We start from the raw sequence: 23,358 nt of genomic DNA, 5'->3' as shown, positions 1-23,358 counted from the left end.
ATAGTGGTGCGTGTACATATGGCATTGTGCAGGTGGTATCGTGTACATGTGATATTACACACACGTTGTGCAGGTGGTGCTTGGTACATGTGGTACTGGTGTACATGTGGGATGGAGTGCATGTCGTACATGTTGTGTTGTGGGAATGCGGTACTATGTATGTGCATTTTATAGTCACAGTAATCATGACATATGCATTCATTGTGTTGCACTCTATATACGTATTTGTGTTGTGTTGTACATCGGGTGTAGGTGTATGTGTTGTATGTCAAGTGTAGGTGCATGTTTTGCAAGGTGTTGTATGCAGTGTGTGATTGTATGTGTGTGATGCACACTATGTGTACGTGCACATGGTTGAGGAGAGGGAACTGCACGAGTGTCAGGTGTGGAAATTGATCCAGAGTGCATACAAAGTAAAGACGAAGGTAGAAGCTAAGGCTTGATTAAAGGATAAGTATCAATATTTTGCTTCAGTTTTATTATGCATGTGATTTATGATTCTGGTTTATGATGATTAAATGTTATCTATGATCCAGATTTATGATTTTGATCTATGAGAGTTTTATTTTGAGCTAACCTGATGTGATATGTTTATACATGATGATTTGGTCAAGATGTTAGTTGACTTGTTGTGATAGGAAGTAAACAAGATTGCAAGTGTACCTTATTGACGAGCTACCAATGAGGTATGATGTGAATTTATTTCAATTTATTTTAAATATAATGGAATTCATGTGCTTGGAATAGGAATGCATGAACATGCCCGGTTGGGTGGCTAAAATCCACTACAAGAATTAGCAGCAACAATGAAAGAAACTGGAACAGGCGACAGTATGTTGGTATAGTACTTCAGGAGCAGGGTCATTGTGGGACACTGGTATCCAATAGTGTCCATTGATTTCCATGAGCATGCTATGACCAATATGATGATTTTGAGGTAGGAATATGCCTTGGCTTTTGTATCTTCCAGTGCGAGGAAGCCTCGCCTGTTATCACTCCTCCGAATCTCCAAGGCTAAGCAAGAGTCCAGTTGAGGTAACCACAGACCAACCTTTTGACTTGGTAGCTAGCCCTACCAAGCCGGAGAGGGCTCTATCCACAAAATCACAGCCAAGAGGGATGGATGAATTAGCGTTTTAGGCTATTTATGATTTGATTTGATTGGGTTTTTGCTAGATGAGGATATTAGGTCAAAAAACTAGGTCATGGAAAATAAGATATGATTGCCGACATTCAAAGGGGCAAGGTAAGTAGGTAGGATAAAACATTAGGGATTCTTGGGATGAGATGATTCAGGCAGGTGAGGATCTAGGAAGAGCATGAAAGATGTATTCTTCCTAAACTGAAGAAAGATGAACAAACCATGAAAACTTCCCCAAAATAGAGCATGTGAGATGATTTATATTCATCAACTTGAAAGAGATCATACAATAGACATGAAATGGAATATGGACCAACAATACATTCATACAAATGAAAATAAAGAAAAAAAAACAATGCTAGACAACCATACCATAGGTATCCCAAGGAAATAGCTACAACTCATCTATTAAAACTGGCCAAATTCTGATACAATAGTGTCTCTGATCAATCCAACAACATCTAATTGATTCCAACCTTTGAAAAGACTGAAAAATACAAGATATAGGCCTCAAAAAAAACTCCTCCCAGCCTCAGAGGTCGAATCCAATAGAGGAGGAGCAGTTCCACCAAAATCTGAACTGATAGCTAGAGTGTAGGGTAGTCAAAGTGACTCATCCGTAATTACAATGAAACTAATTTATTACACCTCATAGAGTCTATTTACCTAATGCATTTACCCTAGGTAATAGGAAAAAGACCATAATTACATCTACATTAGTAAAAACTTGATTTCCCAAGATAAATCTGGAGAAAAACAATAAAAATCAGACAACTGGTCAAACAGGCCATCTCGTTGTCAAACGCACCATCTCTGTGTCAAACGCGCCATCCATCTTGCAGGCTGAGTTTGACTGCCTTCCTAGTGTCCAAATTGAGCCCAGGATATCTTATTGGAAATCTTATCCTATCTAGTTTCTAAATATACCTTTATTTACCAAAATGGACTTCATTTGACCCTCAAAAAGTTTATTCTCCCAAGACTGGTCAAATGCGCAGTGCCAAGGTGAAAAAGGAGGCAGAACATTGATTTTTTTGTCTGTCTTTTCACCTTTTCACCTGCCAATTTTGCAAACCAAGGCTAGAAAAGTTGTTTTCGTGCATGTTTTCATCATTTTTCATCCATTAGTGGTCTTCATTTGGCCAAAAAGTGCCTCAAACAAAAGCGCAGCGCCAAGGACGCTACGCCCTTGGCATTCTAGCTGTCACAAAAGTGTGTATGATTTCTTGAAAAACACAAAAACTTCAAAATTACCCCAAAATATTTCAAAATTGGTGAAATGATTGTTGATCATGTGGTTTATGCATGAGGTGAGGCTTCAGTAAGTATTTCAATTCTTCCCTCCTCTTCTTGCTTATTTAGTGGCTTCAATCTTTGAATTAGCTCTTCTAAGCTTTGCCCTTGCAATCTTGTTCCTTGTGGCATAATGTTTTGCCATCTATCTCTAAATGTCATTTTCTTTGTTGGCCTTGTCTATGAGCTTTTCCAAATGTTGGTTTACCTTGTCAAGGCAATGCTCCCGGTTCTCATTAATCATGATGGCAAACTATTCATTCCATGTGAGCTGATTTGCAAACTTAGCCTCCTTTTGTCTCTCTAGTTCTAGAGCTCTTTTCAGCCCTCTAGTCCTAGGTCTACTTTTTGTTTCTTTCTCTTGTTCAGGTTCACCATACCTTCCATAGGCTTCATCAAGCAATGCCTTGGCTTTCATTTCTTCTCTTTTTGCCTTGATGAGTTGAATCTCCATGATATCATGCTTGGCTTGAAGTTGCTGGTTTTCTTGCTCATAATATGAAATAATAAATTTAGACCTCTCTAAATTGGTTTGGAGCTCCCTGATGTATGCATATTTTCTTTGATGATCAAGGAGGTGTCATCATCATTTTGATTTGAACCAATGAGATCAAAATCAGCCTCTATCTCATGTAGGTTTTCCTCCTCATGGACATCTTCCTGAATGTCTGCCTCTGTCATATTTTCTGTGCTTTTGTGTACCTCCTTTGTTGGTGAAGAAGGCAAGGCCCCTCCCACAATCTGTGGGGCAAACAACTGCCTATGACCTCTATGATAATTATGTGCCTATATGCCCAAATCAACCCTCTTAGGCTTGATGACCTAAACTTTCTTAGTCTGCTCCGACTCACCGATCTTAGCTATACTAGGTGACTCAATGTGCTCATGAAATGGTGATCATGGAGATGATGGTGAAGGAGACTGATCTGATGATGATGCATGATCTGTGGGCTAAGATGGAGGAATGGATGTGGAAGGATGAGATTATGAAGGGACATCTTGAACATGCTGAATAGATGGATCAGTGAATATGTCATTAGCTATGAAAGTACTCCATGCAATGTTCAATTGTTTAAGGTGATGGAGGACAATGATTTTGATGAGGGAGTGAGGGAAAATAATTTTCATTTGAGGCTCATATTATCTTTTTTGGAAAATATGTGCCATCTTGTCAATGCTCCGGAAGATAAAATAAGGTATGTTGAGCATCTTGACCCTTTTGAAGTGCATGAGTAGCCGAATATGATAGGTATAAAGTCTAGAGAACCTTCAATCACAAGTAAAGTATCTCATGATGATTTTTATCATGGGAACATATCTATCCAGGAGGTAAGAGAAAGGGAAAAGCCTCTTTCTTTCATTCTTATATCTTGGCTTCATATATGGCTCATAGTATTTCTTCTCCAAGTCTTTTTTCTTAAACCATTTTTCCCCAACATCTGGGATTCCAGTAGTAGCTGATATGATGGCAGTGGACACAGTGAAAGTGACACCAGCAAGGGTTACCTAGTTGTCATGGAGATTGGAGATGAATAGTCTACTCAACATAGGATGATGTTGGACCTTTTGTACTTTCTCACAAAATTCAAAACATCCTAGATGCTTAAAACATGTCACAGTCATGGGAGATTCCATGACTTCCTTGGTATTTCTTGGCTCAAGTCTAAGGATTCTCCCTCCTTTGTTTGGCTTCCTCTCCTTTCTTTCTTCCTCCTCACTAGAACTTCTGTTTTCTTCTTTTGACATGGTGTCTTGATTTTTAAAACCCTAGGGAGATGAAATAATAGTGGAATATAGGTATAGGGAGTTAGGAATGGTGTGACGAAATTCAGAGAGATGAGGGAAGGGGTTTGTGGTTTAAGGGAAGTGATAGGGAGTTCGAATGTGATGGGATTTGGGATACGGAATTTTATTACTGGTTAGGGGTTTTGGGAGCCTAGGAAAATAGAACACCTAGGTCTTATGGTTTTGGGAATAAAGGGCTTTCGGAAGTAGTGATATGATATGGGGGTTGGGAAAGGGTTTAATAATGATATGGGAAGGGAATAGAAGTGCTAGGGAGTGAAATTAGAGGTGTGGGAATGAAACTAGGGTTTGCAGGTTTGAAAACTCCAAATTTCATACAAGAAACTTAATACCATGAATTTATGACTTGTGAAATGTAAGGAGGGTATATTTTACTGATACTTACTTGTTGGAGGATGAAAACAATCAAACTTGAAGTTTCTGAGGCAATGGCACTTTGTTTTAGAGGTTGGATAACAATTCCATCAAACGCAGAGTGTAACACTGAAACGTGCCCTCCACTACACAAATGCGCAGCGTAACACTGAAACGCACAGCATAACACTGAAATGCGTAGCGTAATACATAAACGCGCCCTCCATAACACAAACGCAACGAAAAATCTATGTTGACAATTTCACCTTTCAAACTCAAAAATTTCTCCTTTGTTGAGGCTGCTCGACTGTGATAAGAGAAAATGAGGTGTAAATGGATGTCTTGAGGGTTTTAAATACTTGGTGGAATTTGATTTTGTTGATTTAAAACCCATTTGCTAATGTTTGAAATTGCTTTTTTAACATTGCGCTAATACCCATGTACCTTGTCCTTTTTGCTTTGCGGATTGATCAATTGCTGGAGTAGACACTTTTTGTTTTGACATTATTTATCCAGTTGGCATGTGGAATTGAGTTGGCAGCTTGAGAAAAAGTTACTTATTACATATAATGACATAAAATTGCATAAATAAAAAATAAAATTATATTTTTGTTTTTTGGAATAAAATTACAATCTGGAATGAAACTCATACTTGAAATCAAAATTACAACTTTTGAAACCATATTTACATGTTTGCAAATCCTCTTTAAATGAAAAAGGGATTTTATTTTGTTCACTCTCATACTTTTGCTGGCCTTATGCAGTGAAATGGTGTTTATTGGACCTTGAAATAATGAAACCTAAAGACCTAATGAAAACCTTGGGCGAGCAGACTTCATGGTGACTTAACTGACATAAAGACCTGATGAAACAATCTTTCATAATTGATGTATGCTCAGTAAGACATGAAGTTGGGCCAGCAAGTATAGATGTTTTAGGGAGAGTGAGGTTTTTTTACTAGGGCTACCATCAGTGAGTAAGTTTTTGAATGAGGACCTAGGTGGAATGACAAAAATTTCTGAGCGAGACCCTAATATGAATATGAAAAGAGGATTTTTTATCACTGATGCTAGTATGCAAATACTGACACTAACATTAGCCTTATTGGGGATGGAAGCTCCTTGGAGGTGTCAAGAACACCGTAGACAAAGTGCCTAACCATGTGGGCAAATACGGTCAAAAACTAACAACCAAACTAGCTTTTTAGGTGATCTTACCTCTTGGCTTGGAGACATGCATGGGGTTGTGGGTTTGACATAGGGTATGGCCTAAGAAGTGCCACTGGGATACTCTAATTCTTCTTGTCTTTAGTTGAGCAATAAATTTCATTCCTTATTCTTTCCACATTCACTACACAATTCTTCGTTATCTTTTCTGCACAATAATCCATGAAGCAGGTGATCTTTGCTTATTTCTTTTACTTAGTTTCTAACTTCCCAATCTTCATTATTGTGTTGCCTTCATATTCCTTATATATTCTTTCTTTTTATCCTTTTGTTTGTCGCAGGATTCGACACAAATCTCTCCCTTGCCTCACTATTGCGTTGAAATATTACTCCACTGCGCAACACTACACTGACTTCTTCCATTGCGCTCTCCTCCTGCGTTGATGTGTGTGTTATGACCCTCCTTGTGTCTTATGTTCTCTTATCTGTCTAATGTCTCAACATCCTAAACTCATCGGGTCTTTACTCAATTTACTGTATCCCTCACCTTTATTCCCTCGGCCCAGCTATTGTTAAACCCCCAGTCTCCCCATCACGTGCATATAAGTTCAACCGCTCGTGGTATCAGATTCCAACGAAATCACTCACTTTGTCACACAATAGCATATTTATCTATGTAAACAATGATTTCAAAATATTTCTCTCATGGTCCTTTGAAAAATTCCCTTTCAGCTACGCTATAGGACTGGGTACCTTTTATAGCAAATTCAACAATGTAACCCTCTAACACGCTATTCAACAAAAAGTCTATTGCATGGGAAACTGCGTTACTTACTAAATTTACCCTTTGGATTAGTTTACGATTCCAATTGTGCGGTGTTACAAAGTGGCAATTTCCAACTTCCTCTTATAGTATTTGCAACCACTCGGCCAGAATAATCGAGAATTCAACGAAGAAAATTTCATGAAAATTTGTAAACACATACCATTATACTTGTTCCTCTGGACTGATTCGTTGCCTTCTGGCTTGTTTCACCGTAAATTCATTTTGCTTTGTCTCCACACACTATTGTATTTCTTCCTCAGTAAGCCTCCACATCCCCTTCAGTCACAGATCCCGGTCCCAGAAATGGGACCATTTGCTCGTGTTTTGATCCGAACATAAAAAAGAACGCAAAAAATTACAGATGTAGCCATAAACAAAGAAATGCAGCAGAAATAACACTTCATTTCATTAATATAAGAATATTGAAATATGCTTACAAACAGAATGGAAATAAACTAGCTCGGGTGATGGTCGCCTATCCCTGAGAAGAGATGTAGCGGCTACATGCCTATGAATTGTGTTACAATGAGGCTAAAAGGCCTATTTATTATTGAGAAATAATGGAAAACTCTGAACATCCAAAAACCTAACCCTAGGATATAAAGAGCCAAAATTATGGGCCCCGTTAGGGTAAATTTGTACATCAACTTCCCAGGGTCGTAACTTTTCCATACGATCTCCGTTTGGCTATCACAATACCTCGTTTCGAAGATCTTGAAGAGGAGGCCTAAAATAAATCAACAGGTTGATTTGAGACTTTTTTTGTCTCTCTGTTTTCCGAAAAACATCATTCATGACCTCAAAACAACTCTGAAAGTTCAGGACCCAAATAGTAAATTGTACTACAATTAAGGAAACTGAAATAGATAGTGTTGGGGGTCCAAGTGGAATAAGTGGGTGGCCACCAATATCCACCTGGATCAGTCCTCCCCTCTTAGGAAGCAATGGTCCCCATTGCATTGAGTGCCTCCATGTGATGCGGAAACTGTTATTGGACTTGGTCTCTCGTAAGCCAATTACCTCGGTGTAGGAGTTGGCCAACTTTGACAACCCGATATAGTTAGATATTTAGCTGGCGACTGTTCTTGGTCTATGTGTCCACAATTGGATCAGTTGTGGCATATTCTATGCAGTCTGGGTTTAGCTCTATTGGTGTGAGTTGTTTTGTAATGTTAGATGTGTCCAACAATGGTGGAAAGTATGGCCAAGGGTGTTCTACATTGAACACTGGATGCAGACCAAGAAACAGTGGAATGTTGAGCTTGAAGGCATTGTCCCCTATAACCTTGGTGATGGTGTATGGCCCATATCGAAGCGGGCGAAGCTTGCGGTGGGTTCGAACGAGGCGATCCTTCTGCAAATGTATCCAAACTTTGTCGCCCACTATCACACAATATTTTGTCATGTCTCTTGTTCACTTCCCGTGCCATATCTTGGAGTGCCAAAACATTGACTACTATGCAGCATATCCATCATGATATATAGACCAAAACCTCCCTGAAGGATCAAAGGAAAGCTGCCCTGAAATCATTCTGAAGGAAGTTGACTTAAAACCTAATTTTGGCATCAGCGTATTTTACTCCACTGCCTTCCCGTGTTAATGGCAGGTTGCTTAGTTAGACACTCACGCTGCCAGCGCAGATTTTCATAGCAAAACTCGTGCTGAACTCCTTCTGGAAAGCTTTCCCAAAGTAGAGGAGAAGCTTCGCTCACTAGAACCTTCAGGAACAACGAGCTGGATATTGGTTGTTGTTGTTATGGTCGAGCTCTCTCATTTGGGCCTCTTGATCTTATCATCATGGGATTCCCCTTGATATGTGGACCTTCCTCCCTCTTTTGTGGATCCCTAAATCCCTCTCCCTTCCTATAAATTCACCCCCTTCCATTCCCAAATGGTTGGTCATTGATTGTTGCATCCCTATGCTGAGATTATGCTTACATGCTTCCCATTCTAGCTTGGGAGAAGGAGTGCTTGAAGAGTCTTTACTTCTTGGACATCCACCCAAAAAAATGCCTCAACATCAAGGCATAGGTTGTATGCTTCCCTTTTTAGTTTCTTAATATATACATCTGATGTTCACTTTCCATAATTGTATAAATATTTATGTGATTAGCTTAATGTTCCTTGATATATTAAGTAGTTTATACTTGATATATGTTATATATTGTCTCATGTCTTGTATAGTACTTTGATCTTCCTTGTAGGTTTCTAGACATTAAGAATGACTTAGGAGCAAGGCCCGAAGTGAAATATTCAAAGCCATCTCTGAGAAACGAGAAATTAGAATCAAAACGAGGTAGGTTCTTCTTTCTCATTGCATTTGGCAAGTATAAGCTAGGAAAGTGAGTATTAGATTGTTCGGTTTGTTGCTAGACCCACTCATTGGGCTACAGGGATCACCTTTTTCTACAAAGAATATTTTCCTTCACAACAATCACATCCATGAATGGAGACGTCGACATCGTCTTACCAAGTTTGATATAGCTAATGAGTTGTTAACCGAATCGTTTACCAAATCATTCGTCAACAAAATTGCTAAGGACATAGCGATGGGGGGTTGTGTAACTAAAGATCAAGCCATTGCCCATGCCCAATATTTAGATTTCATGTATTCCCAATTTGGCACTTTATATGATCTCTTGCTTGATGCTCTGAGGCCATCTACAGATCCAGCATCTTCTAAACTTCCAGATGTACCACCTGTCGATGGTATTATTGGATTAGTGTCTCAAACTTCCAATAAAGCTTCTTCGAAGCAAAAATTCGTTTCGAATACTGCATCCAATCCTCCTTTGAAACCTTCTTCAAATCCTGGTAAAACCTCTAAGGTTAATGTCGTTCAGTCTACCGCGGAAGACAAATCCTCCAAAGGTAAAAACAAGGGTAAAGGAAAAACAAAATCTGATACCCCAAAACAGGATCCTCCAAAGTCATCTATTGATGATGCCTCCAAATGTAAGCCTAAATATGCGTGCCTCATTTGTGAGGAATATCACTATACCAAGGGTTTTCCTCGTCGTGCGGAACTTAGTTGCTTGTTAAAAGGCACTCAAGGGACACCGGTTGTACTGAAAGAACCTTTTCCGTCACAACAGACCCAATTGGTAGAACAACCACAATCTTCTACATCCTTGATTTCTAAGGTTTACATGAGTGGAATAGTTCCTATTTCTGCTGCCACCTGGTCAAAATATTATCAAACTCCTCGAAAGCAAACTGTGGAGAAAGAAGTTATTGATACACCTTTTACTTCTACTCTGTCTAGTTCTGGTCCTCTTCATATCGAGACACCCAGTAATGACTCCGTTATCTGACCACCTGCCAAAGGTGTTCTTCAGAAATCATCTTACAATCTGAATGTGCGAGCTACCCAACATTACGATATTGTCGAAGATTTAGCTCAATTACCTTTGATGATGTCTGCCTTGTAAGTTCTTTCGACTTGTCCAACGCAGTGGAAATCATTACTATCTGTGATAGGAGGAATTGACCCTACGAATTCGGATTTGATCACTTTTGACTTGGAAAATCATGTTCCTCATCTTCCCCATCAAATTGTGTTTTTAATCCAAGTCGTTTTTAAAGGTAAGATGATTCATCGGACTGTGATTGATGACGATGCTTCCACTTGTATCATGTTTGTTTCATGCTAGAAATCCATCAGTGCTCCACCCATCAACCAGTCTCTGAACACCTTAGAAGCCTTTGATGGCAGAGGATCTCGTCCTTATGGTATTCCCACGAGTTTTCCCATCACGTTAAAAGGGAAAACTGTCAAATTAGAAGTAGAAGTCATAGAAGTGAATTTGAATTATATCCTTCTACTTGGGCGAAGTTGGACTCATGCTATGTTTTGTGTGGTTTCTTCTTTGTTCCACGTACTCTGTTTTCCTCATGAAAGGAAAATAGTTAATTGTTGATTTGAGAATTATGTGATCCATAACAGTTATAAGAAGAGCTTCGTCGTAAATCACATATAGAAAGACCTTTGTCGACGCGTTTCGAACCAACAAGTGTGGTTCATCGTTAGGACAAGTTGAAGAAACAGATCCAGCTTAGCATGTTAAATAGTCTGAGCAGAGACTCCAACGACTAAATCGAACAATGGCTAATTTTGACCTTAGGACCCAGGTCAAATTATTATTCATTAATTTAATATTATTATTATTTTTAATATTAATACATAAAATATTTTTAATGGTTAGTTTTAAAAATTAATTAATTAATTTATTAATAATTATATATATATATATATATATATATATATATATATATATATATATAGATATATATATATAAGTTATAATATTAGGTTATTAAGATAAAAGTTAGGATTAAAAAATAAATAAAATACTTTTAGTGGTTAGTTTAAGAAGATAATTTACTTATTTATTTAAATTATTTAATAATATAATACATATATAATAACAGGTTGTTAAGGATGAGAATAATTTCAATGGTTAGCTTAAGAATTAATTTATTAATTTATTTATTAATAATCATACATATATATATATATATATTAATTAAAATCATAAAGTTAGGGTTAAAAATATAAATAAAATAATTTAAATAGTTAGTTAGAAAAGGTAATTTATTTAATTTAATTAAATTATTTATTATTATATATTAATAATATAATCTTAATATAGGTAATTTTTTTTAATTAATTAAATTATTTTTTAAATATAATTAATATTATATTAGTAATATAGTCTTGATATTAATATATTAATAATACTAGTAATCAAATTATTATTTATTAATTTAATATTATTATTATTTTTATTATTATTATTATTTATGGAAATAAGTTAAATTAGGTAAAAATATATAGATAAATAAAATACTTTTATGGGTTAGTTTTAAAAACTTTAATTTAGTTTATTTATTAATAATTATATATATCTATATATATATATATAGATATAGATAAATCCAATTTATTCTGCTGCTTTGTAGACTTTAGAAAGGCTTTCGATACGGTTCTTAGATACAACCTTTGGAATAGGTTAGAAGAGCTAAAGGTTCCTCTTGAGTTAAGAGCTGCGGCTATAAGGCTATACAAGAATGTAATTGCCAAGCTAAAGAACAATGAGGGGTGGTCAAAAGATATTAAGTGTAACATCGGAGTTAAACAAGGTTGCCCCCTCTCCCCTACTCTATTTGGCATTTACATCGATAAGCTCGAATGTTATTTAGAAGAAGCAGGATGTGGTGGCACAATCTTAGCTGGGATAGTCATTATCCTTCTTCTCTATGCTGACGATATTGTTCTTCTGGCAAGGTGCCCTTCTGATCTTGATAAGCAACTCAAGCTTCTTAAGGATTTCTGCTCTACCATGGGTATGACTGTTAACACAGACAAAACAAAAGTTATGATTATCAAATCTAAAAAGGACACTTGCGCTAATTTTATGTATGACAATAATAAATTGGAAGAAGTGTATTCTTACAAGTACCTAGGAATTGATATCCATCACAAGCTCAACTGGAACCATAGCATTGAGAAAAGGATCAATGGGGGATGGAAAGCTTATTTTGGTCTTGAAAATAACTGTAAAATAGCAAACCTCGTAATGTGGGATAAAAAGAAGTTCCTCTTTGAAACTTTAGTCACTCCTGTTATCTTATATGGCTGTGAAGTTTGGGGCTGCAGCATCTCCAGAGAATCATGGAGAAAGATTGAGCAAATCCAGAAGCGTTTTATAACTTATAACCTGAAAATTAAAAGTAATACACCCTATCCTATTCTCCTTATAGAAGCGGATCTTTCTTCTATTGAGAGCCTAGCTATGTTCAGGTTTCTGATGTACAAGCACAAGCTCAATAACATAGACAATCATAGACTTCCTAAGCTAGCTTTAAATTCCAGCCAAAACCACCTAAGGCTTAACCGAGGATGGCATAAGGACACAAGGGCCTGGTTAAACTATTGGGAGATCAATGAGAATGATGCTTTGCAAAACATAAATAACATTAAAGATACTGTTACTTCTAAGTTCAAAGAAAAATTGTGGTGTGAGAAAGATTTAGCGTCTAAAAGAAAATTAAGTTATTATAAGAAGGTCATCAACCCCACCCTTGAAGATCAAAAGTATCTCTCTATTCTAACTAGCTCAAAAAAGAAAATTAATATAGCAAAGATTAGAACGAATTCTCATGAGCTCCATAGTGAGACTGGCCGCTGGGTAGTTCCTAAAACGCCATGGATGGTAAGGATCTGCCATATTTGTGAGAATAAGAGCATCGAGGATGAAAACCACTTCCTCTTAGAGTGCCCTGCATACAACCACATTAGATCTCAATTTCACAACCTTTGTTACAATACTGACCTTTCTAGCCTTTTACAATGCCAAAATTATAGTGATCTCGGGAGGCTTCTCTCCAAGTTTTTTGAGCATCGAAATAAAATCTTAAATCAAAATAAATAATTTGTCTTTTTAGGTCCGATAGATCATTATTTGGTCTCAGTGGACATTAACAACCATCATCATATATATATATATATATATATATATATATATATATATATATATATATATATATATATATATATAGTTAGAATATTAGGTTATTAAGATAAAATTTAGGTGGGAATTAGTTAAATTGAGGACCTAACTTTTTTACAAACAAGGTAAATGAAAGATGCTAGTTAAATCAAATAAATAATAATAATAAAAATCAGCAATTAAATAAATAATAATAATATATATTCGTTAATAGATAAATATATATATATATATATATATATATATAATATAAATTAGTTACCAAAGAAATAATAAAATCACTAATAATAAGAAAATAAAAATGATAATAATACTAATATATATATTGGTTAATAAATAAATAAATTATAAATAATAACAATACATTACTTACGAAAATAATAAAATAGATAATAATAATAATAATAATAATAATATATTCATTAATAAATTAATTAAAATATAAAATAAAATATATATATAAAAATAGTATTAATATATATAAAAATTAGTTACGAAAAACTGATAAAATAAATAAATAAAGAATTAAAATAATTAAAATAATTAAATAAATATTTGTTATGAGTATAAATATTAACCAGGGAAAAGGGGAGCGACACAATAATAAAAATAAATAAATAATAATAATAATAATATATTCGTTAATAGATAAATAAAATAATTAATTAAAAAATATAAAAAAAAAAATAATAATAATAATAATAAAATATTATTTATGATAATAAATACCAATATCAATCAGGGAAAAACGGAGCGACACAAAATACACAGGAGAAGGACTGGAAAGAGTCCAGAGCAAGAAGGATAAACCTTAGGAGATAGGAAGGCTCCAGGGGAACGACGAAAGCGAAAAAGATGAAAGAGGGGGGGGAGACTAAGAAGAAAGGGCAGGGATCCAACATCTACTGATCTTCCAGCCGTCATCTCTATTGAGATTGTTAAGCCTTATTTCGATCTCAATAGCTTCCCTGAGTTCACGATGATGGAACAGGGCAACTTTGGCAACAACCTTAGCCTCCTCAATACTAATGTGATGCTTGGTCTTATCCACATGCTCTGCTAGCACTGAAGACTTGGTTCTCCCATGTCTTAGGTCAGCTGCACGTTCGCTAATCCTCTGATGGATGGAGCGCCCTGTTTCCCCGATGTAGGGGGTCCCACAAGAACAAGGGATCAAGTAGACACCCTTCATGTCCTTGGGGTTAACGGGATCTTTAACCGATAGGAGGGAATTACGAATAGTTTTGAGGGGTCTAAAACAAGAGGGAATATCATACCTCTTAAGGATCCAGGCAATCTTGTCCGTGGTTCCTTGGACATATGGAAGGTGGACACCTAGTCGGCGCTCCTTAGGCTCTTTCTTAATAACTGCATTTCTAGATGCTTTAAGGAAAGCCTTCTGACCTAGGCGCCTACTATATCCATTTTCCACAAAGACATCAAGGAGATGGGATTTCTCCTTATCAAAGCTCTCATTATCAAAAATCCTAAGGGCGCGAGTGGCGAGGGTGTTAAGGACACCCATCTTCTGAGCAGGGAAATGATGGGAATCGACATGAAGATACTGCTCAGTATGCGTTTTCTTCCGGAACACAAAGTGGGATAGATAGCCATCCTTATTCTTAGAAATAAGAATATCTAAGAAAGGGAGGCTACCATTGACCTCTTTCCCCATGGTGAACTTAATGGCAGAGGACTGACCGATGAGGTGATTGAAGAAGTGATCCAGCTCCTCTTGGCCATGGGACCAGATGACATTAGTGTCATCCACATACCTTTTCCAAAGCTTCGGAAGGAGACGATCCGAGGCTAAAGCTTTGGCTTCGAAATCTTCCATGAAAAGATTCGCAAAAATCGGGGAAAGGGGGGAGCCCATGGAAACACCACAAGTCTGTTCAAAAAATTTACCCTCGAAACAGAAGAAAGTGGAAGTGAGACAGATCTCAACCTGATGCACGGTATCGGGATCTGTTAGGTGATAGATCACTTCCAAGGCCTCCTTTATAAGGATGCAAGTATAAAGAGAGACCACATCAAAGCTAACAAGAATGTCCTCAAGGTCAAGCCTAATATCCTTAAGCTCCTTAATGAAGGAAGCAGAGTCTTTAACGAAGGACTCAGTGCGGCCGACAAGGGGCTTAAGTTTAAGAGAAAGGAACTTAGCAAGAAGGTAGGTTGGACCACCAATGGTATTGATGATAGGCCTCAGAGGGGCCCCTTCCTTGTGGATCTTAGGTAACCCATAGATCCTAGGAGTAATGGGACTGCTCTCAATGAGTTTGTGGCACAGGGAACTCACCGAGCTACTAGACTTGATGGCGAGAGCCACTGTCCTAGAAATATTCTGGCCTTGATCAGCTGGCCTTTTTCTCTTCTGGTTCTTCAAATGGAAACATCCCATATGTGGGAAATACTGACATTCCTTATGAAAGCGTGGGGGCAGGACCTTTTAAAGACTCTTCTCTTATGGGAAGTTTTTCACTCCCACCTCCTCATGTCGCTTCTGTCAACGGGATCTCTACTACTTACGATCCTTGGATCATTCCATCTCCCAATCAGGTTGATTATTTTGGTGATGTTATGCCACTCAACTGTGTAGAACAAGGTTACCAAGTTGTTATTTTGGCTTCAACAGCCACTTCTGAAAGGCATACTATTCTTGGTATGCATCTAGATTTGTATTCACAGTCTCCTTGGTTTGGTTCTTGGGATTCTCCAATCCTTTGAATGAGACATTCCCTACTAATGAGATTATCACCGAGGTTATGTCTCTTAAGGAAACGCCTTGGAATGATGCTCATCATCGTTCCTCATTTCTTCCAAGTCTTCGTGAGATTTCATCGTGTTTGAATACCTTTTTTTCCCGTATACCTACCCATCCACTTCAAACACCCATTTGCATGAAGCTTTGTCTGAGGGAAACATGGGAAACATCACTGCTACCATGCCTATCGACATTTCTATTAAACCAGGAATTGTTGAGAACAATCATGTCGGGGTTTCTTACTCTCCTGATGAGATCAAGATTTACATTACCATTTTTAAGGAATTTTGTGATGTCTTTACATGGTCATATGAATCAATGCTTGGCATTGATCTGAGTATAGTTGTGCACGAAATTCCTACTTATCTAGATGTGAATCCTATTCATCAACTACTTCGTCCAGTGCACCCTAGAAAGGTAGTCGCTATTAAGGGAGAGGTTGAAAAACTTTTAAAGGTTGGTTTCATCTACCCCATTCCATTGACAGATTGGGTTTCGAACATTGTCCCGGTGACTAAAAAACAAGGTATTATCCGCGTTTGTGTTGATTACTGTGATATCAATCAGGCATGTCCCAAAGACAATTATCCAACTCCTTTTATCGATCAAATTATTGATGAATTTGTTCGGAGTGAGATATTTTCTTTTATGGGTGGTTTTTCTGGCTACAACCATATTAACATTCTTCCTGTTAATCAACATAAAACTGCTTTTATTTGTCCATGGGGGACCTTTGCCTATAAGAAACTCCCTCTCGATCTGAAAAATGTTGGTGCTACCTTCCAACGAGATATGTCTTGTGCTTTTCATGATATCAAACACATCGTTCAACCATATCTTTATGACTTTCCATCTCATTCTGCTAAGCATCAAGATCATCCTGACCACCTACGACCAATTTTTCTTCGTTGCAGACATTACAATGTTCATTTAGATCCACATAAGTGTATCTTCTGCATTAAATCTAGTCATCTCTTAGGGTTTGTAGTATCAAAGGAAGGCATCCGGATTGATCCCCTCAAAGTTGAGGCCATTATAAACTTAACCCCTCCATCATCTTTGCATTAGTTGCAGAGTTTGTAAGAGAAAGCTAATTTCCTTCGTCATTTTGTACCTAATTACGTTGAGCTTGCCAAGGGATTTACTCATTTGCTGAAAAAGGGGCTCCCATTTATTTGGGATGAAATCACTCAAATATATTTTGATTCATTAAAGAACACTCTCATTAGTGCTCCTTTGCTTCATCCCCTTGACTATCACTGTGATTACTTCTTGTACTTGGCCGGGACCGATAGTACTATTGCCATGGTACTAGTGCAAGACGATGACAATGGAAACGAACACATGATCTACTACTTAAGCTAGAATCTTATCAATATCGAGACTAGATATGCCCATGTCGAGAATCTCGCTTTAGCTGTCGTTCACGTTGTTCAGTGCTTTTGCCACTATATTCTTTTATGAAAAACCACTGTGATTTTTTATTGCAACCCCATGACCTACATTCTGACTCGTCAGTTGCTGGGGGAAAATATTCTAAGTGGATTGTTATCCTTCAAGAGTTTGATTTGGAGTTTGCTACAACCAAATCAAAGAAATCATTGGTTTTCGTTGAATTGATTTGTGATCTTCCCTCCGCAACCACGTCTACTGCTTTTGATGAGTACATTCCTGACAAGACTCTCTTTCTCATCAGCACTCTTGACCCATGGTACGGGGATATTATTGTCTATCTCCAAACCCAAACATTTCGATCAGATTTGTCTAATTATGAACTTCGTCGTATTTGACATTAGTCCCAACACTATCGAATCATTGGTGATTCTCTGTATCGTGTTGGTGTCGATTCTATCCTTCATCAATGTTTGACACTCGAAGTAGCTGAGAGAGTTCTCAATGACTACCACTCTGGGGCCTGTGGTGGTCACATGTTTGGGTATGCTACTGCTAAGAAAATCCTCTGTGCCATTTATTTCTAGCCATCCATCTTTAAAGATTGCATTTGGCAATCCAAAAATGTCATGCTTGCCAGATTTACAACCATAAACAATGTGCCCCACCTGCACCCCTATATCCAGTTGTTACCGTCATCCACTTTGCTAAATGGGAGATTGATTTCATGACATGTAACCCTTGCTCGACCGAGGGGCATGGTTATATCATCGTTGTCATTGATTATTTTACTAAATGGGCCGAGGCGATGCCCACACGTGAAGATGACAGTAAAATTGTTTCTCAATTTCTTTTTAACCATTTCATAGCTCGATTAGGTGTCCCTCAAACCATCACTGTTGATCATGGATCTCATTTCTGAAACTACATGATGGCAGAGCTTACTGCTCTATTGGGCTTGCATCACAACAACTGAACCACTTATTATCCACAAGCCAATGGCCAAGTTGAGGCAGTCAATAAAGTCCTGGTTACTATGTTTCAACGCACCATTGGGATGCATAAATCAAATTGGCAGCTTATGCTATTTTCGGCTCTTTGGGCTTACCTAACTACAGCTAAGACAACCACTAGATTCACACCCTTTCAGTTGGTGCATGGTCTGGAGGCAACTCTTCCAATTGAGTGTAAAATTCCTTCATTGAAACTAGCCATCGAATTACTCCCGTATACCTCACCTGAAGAGGAATATTTACTTTACCTTGAAAGGTTTGATGAAACCCGCCCCTTCGCAGTGTTAGTAATTGAGGCCCAAAAAAACAAGTTAAGACTCAATATGATAAAACTGTTTCTCTTCGTGTTTTTGCTGAAGGTGACTTGGTCTTACTTTATGATCAAACCAATGACAAATTGGGAGCTGGGAAATTTGAACCAAAGTGGCATGGGCCTTACATTGTCAAGCGATTTCTACAAAAAGGTGCCTACGAGTTAGTTGAGTATGAAGGAAATTCTTTGGCTCAGCTCCGAAATTGGCTTTACCTGAAAAAGTATTATGCGTGATTATCTGTATAAATACTTTTGTACATTAGTGTGTGTTTTCATTAGTGTTCAGTGTGATTTTGGTGTGTTATTTTGCTTTTGTAAACCTTTTCCTCTGCTTACCTCATGCTCTAATTGGTTTACAGATGTCATCCAGCCATTACGTCAATTTTGTTGATGGTGCTTGTCATAGTACATGGAATCTATCTTCCGCTGCATGGGAAATCTATGACCCTAATGGTGAGTTAGTGAATTTTAAAGGTATATGTTTAGGTTGAATGACTAATAACATTGCCGAATATAGTGCGGTCATCAAACTTTTGTCATAAGCTATCGCTCTTGGAATTAGGGAGTTAATCATAAAACTTGATTCACAGCTCATTGTACTATAGCTTAATGGACAATATTCAGTTAGAAACCCTCAAATTTTGAGAATGTATTTGTGAGTTCATTTATTGGAACGAGAATTTGATTTTATTACTTATCATCACATTCCAAGACGCATGAACACATTAACAAATGCATTGGCTAATTATGTGTTAGATAGATGTTCGTGAAACTTGTAAACCATAGAACATCACACATCGAATATGGTAAACAAGAAAACATATATATATATATATATATATATATAAAGTGTTTGTGAAAGTTTGCTACATCAAAATAACAAAATTTGTGTTCTGAGACACATGACTTTACAAGCCTACATAGTGCAGAAAGTAAACTAGGAGTTGGCTATTCGCCGACATGGTGCTCATGGTAGCATGAGACAACCCTGATAACTCAGTCCAATAGTCGATGCAGTCCGGTGCATAATCCTACTGTGCAACTCTGATAGCACAATGTCACCTCATAGATCGAGGCATACTCTGGAATCCCCCTAGTTAAGCTTTCCATTTTATGCTTTACCTTGATGATGGGATCCACTCCCTCTACATATGGGGGAGCATCCTTGATTTGGCGTGCCACCCGCCTAGCTATTAGAGAAACCCTTGGAGGTCTCTTTGGTCCAACATCTACACAACATTATAAATCAAGTCTCAGTACACATAAAAAAATGATATAAACTTAAAAAACTTCAAAAATAGTTTTTGTTTTACCTAAATTAGTCCACTACTCCCCTGGAGGGAGTGGAAGATCTAGATCTCCTCAGACATCCATCTCTGCATACGCCTAATCATTGACCATGATCAGATGTTGATGCAACCATCCAAAAAATGTTGGGGGAACAACATCTGTTGACTGCCCCCATGTCACGGCATCAACTCTCTCCATCTGAGCAAAGGTGGATCTCTATGTGTTGGTGGATCCACTTCCAACCATTGATAATGAAATAATGACACACATTCCAAGATGAATGCCACTAGAATAGACCTGAAACCAAATTGTTTCAGATTTCCCCTCTTGCACTTGGTTAATTGGTGTTTCATTCATGCCAAGAAACCTTCACACCAGTTGAATACCATGAGATTTAAGCATTCAGTCGCTTACTGGAAGTGAGACTTTGACACCTCATGCAATGCTTGTGCCCCAGTTATTCGAGCCATATTATGTAGTATGGTTCACAGTGGGAGATTGGTGATAGTTTTTATGTCAATATTCTCATTGTTTCCCTTTTTGTCTCTAGGATATTGCCTCGCAATGAGCATGTTCGTGCTCTCTCCTCCAGATTGTGACCCAGATAAATACACCCGTTGTCCTTTTCTAGACAACCCTGTGATGAAGTAGATGTCGTTGACCTCTATCTCAATTTCTTGATCCCCGAACATGAACAATTGGCGATCTACATCCCACCAATTGATTAAGTGCTGTAATAATTTGGGTTGTGCTCTGATCCTGGGAATCATGAAGAATTTGAGCAGTCCACATGCTTGAAGGGCATTGATACAATCTTCATCCAGCATAGCCTGGTGGTCTTTAGCTTCATGACCCCTCTCTTTCCATTCGATCACCATTTTGGACTGTTTTTTCTGCAAAACATCAACAAACCAACATTTCATGAGCATCCATGGAGAGAAAAATCAAGATTAACTATTTTTCATGGAAGATTTCACTTCAAATTTTTTACCTCGACGTCGACACGTCTGTTTCAGAATTTTTTCGCGCTGCCAATGCAATTCCGATGGGTGAAACCCGCGCTGGTCACCCATGATGTAAATTTTTGAAAAATCCTCCTCACAACCTACCCTATGGATGAAAATGCTTAAAATCACTGCCAAAATGAAGAGGAAGGACAAATATATTACCTTTAACAAGCGGCTTGACAAATGGTGTCTTGGATTGCTTGTGCTCCTTGCCTGAAAATTAAGGTAAAATGAGGTAAAAATGCTCCCACAATTGCAAATTGGTAAAATGGTAAAAATGACTTACTTTTTGCCTAATTTGTAGTATTTTTAATAATATTTTTACTAAATTAGGGCATATTTCACTCATTTTTTTATATTTTTCCTCGAAATTGGTAATGTGTGTTTCCTTCTATAGTGACAGGCCATATGTTCTTAGTATCGATGATTTACTTTGAATGATTCAATGAGTTTTATTTGATCACTTTTTTGGACTCATTAAAAATAAACAAAAAAGCAACCCCCTGGAGTCAACTTTAAGCTATTTTCTAACTCTCGAAAAATGAAAAGATTGTCGAGTACTTATCGTTTAGAACTCATAAAAATAAATGAAATGACGTCTACTCAGTACAAGTTTAACTCTTTTCCAGACTGAGATAGACTATTGTACGAAAAAGGAATACCTTAGTCGAACATGGCTAATAGGTTCTCTTGGATATTGTTTTCTACCTTTTTGGGTTCAAGAGACGATTTACGAAAAGTGACCTTTAGAGTCTTCTTTTTCGCTTCTTTTTCAGACTCTATAAACATGAAAAAGATGTCGAGTTTCACCCCCATCGAACTCGTAAAATTTAAACGATGCAGGACTTGTCACCATGATGAGACCGAGTTCCTCTTTCCTAGGGCTTGTAAAACTTACTAGGATGGATTCATCTGAAGGGTGCACTTATGTGGAAAGCATATGATATCCCCTTCAAGCTTGTGATAAAAAATATATGGGCTACTCGCCAGAAATGGTGGGGGGAAAGTGAAAGTGTCCATCTTTTGTTTCTTATAAAGGCAGCATGTCGCTCTTGAACATGACACTCATCTGTTACTCATGTCAGGTTTGGGACATCCTCACTTCGTCACTTGCCTTCCTGGGTTTTGGAAATCCATTTTGCCTCTCATTTGATCATACCTTTCGTCATCATGACCTCTGATCCTATGTTGAGTCCAATGCTTCCAAACTCTAGAGTTGTGTCACCAATACGTTCAAGCGAAGTCCTATCTGCAATTCTTTGCAACCTGTACATTGTCTGACTTTCTTCCACAGTTCTGAATCATACTTCTTTACTCTACTACATCCTTTGTTTCATGTTGATGATGTGGGATTCATTATGGCCCTCCTTTGATGGATCACTTCACGTCGACTTCAACTCATATCCAAGAAGACGATCTAGAAACTCTCTTCCAGTACCTTAGAGCTTTCATGCCTCAATGGAAAGTTCTTCGCATTCGACAACAGGTTTACATCATTGACCATCAGTCGAATGACTTCACGGGTGTTCGACTTCAGTTCCATTATTCAAATTTGTGGATTGTATTGATTGTACCTTGAGATCCATTGTCATTATTGGTGGTTTCTCATCAGAAATGGTGGGGGGAAAGTGAAAGTGTCCATCTTTTGTTTCTTGTAAAGGCAGCATGTCGCTCTTGAACATGACACTCATTTGTTACTCATGTCAGGTTTGGGACATCCTCACTTCGTCACTTGCCTTCCTGGGTTTGGGAAATCCATTTCGCCTCTCATTTGATCATACCTTTCATCATCATGACCTCTGATCCTATGTTGAGTCCAATGCTTCCAAACTCCAAAGTCGTGTCACCAATATGTTCAAGCGAAGTCCTATCTGCAATTATTTACAACTTGTACATTGTTTGACATTCTGCCACAATCTTGAATCATAATTATTTACTCTACTACATCCTTTGTTTCATGTCGATGATGTGGGATTCACTATGGCCCTCCTTTGACGAATCACTTCACGTTGACTTCAGCTCATTATCCGGGAAGATGATCTAGAAACTCACTTCCAGTACCTTAGAGTTTGCATGCCTCAATGTAAATTTCTTCACATTCGAAAACATGTTTACATCATTGACCTTCGGTCGAATGACTTCATGAGTGTTCGACTTCAGTTACATTATTCACATTCGTGGATTGTACTAATTGTACCTTGAGATCAACTGTCATTATTGGTGGTTTCTCTCATTTTTGTTAATGGTTTACATCATTGATTGGTAATCAGATGGTTTTCTATCATGTTCGACTTCTACACATCTATTCACATGTTAGAATTCGTACATTGATCGAGTCAAGATGGAGCACAATACCTTGGATTTTGTCTAATAGGATCCAGGTTGCGTAGAGTTACGAGTCATTCATGATTGTATACATGTTTCCTCTTGATGGATGGTTGCGACCATACCATGGGTTCATATTCATGATCCTTTCTATT

The sequence above is a fragment of the Pinus tabuliformis genome, chromosome 2_2 (assembly GCF_031772625.1).
Source record: "Pinus tabuliformis cultivar Carrire ecotype Pingquan chromosome 2_2, CPIR1, whole genome shotgun sequence".
NCBI lineage: Eukaryota > Viridiplantae > Streptophyta > Pinopsida > Pinales > Pinaceae > Pinus > Pinus tabuliformis.
The sequence above is the reverse complement of the archived record's forward strand: the minus strand, read 5'-3'. Positions refer to the sequence as shown.